Source organism: Myotis davidii, unplaced genomic scaffold (assembly GCF_000327345.1).
Source record: "Myotis davidii unplaced genomic scaffold, ASM32734v1 scaffold1001, whole genome shotgun sequence".
Classification (NCBI taxonomy): Eukaryota; Metazoa; Chordata; class Mammalia; order Chiroptera; family Vespertilionidae; genus Myotis; species Myotis davidii.
In genome coordinates this window covers 277,254-277,550 of record NW_006291402.1, presented here as the reverse complement: position 1 = coordinate 277,550, position 297 = coordinate 277,254, and positions in this window count along the sequence as shown.

Sequence of the window (297 nt, the reverse complement as noted above, 5' to 3'; positions counted from 1 at the left end):
GTGTGTGTGCCGTGTAGTTCTGCCCACCCCCTGCTCCCAGTCCGCGGGGCCGTCACTCAGTGTGAACCTGGTGTTCCCAACCGTGGCAGACAGATGCCGGCAGTGTCTGGCGGGGGTCTCTAGCCGGGGCAGGGGTCAGCAAAACCCCCAACTGAGCTGTCATCGGAGGCCCCGGCCGGGGCGGCTCGCTCTTGTTGCAGGCTCACAGGGTCTGAACTCCAGTCACTCCCCGCGTGCTCGTGTGACCACTGCCTGGGCCTCCTTCGCAGTGGACCCCGCTTCCTACTGTCGAGTTGC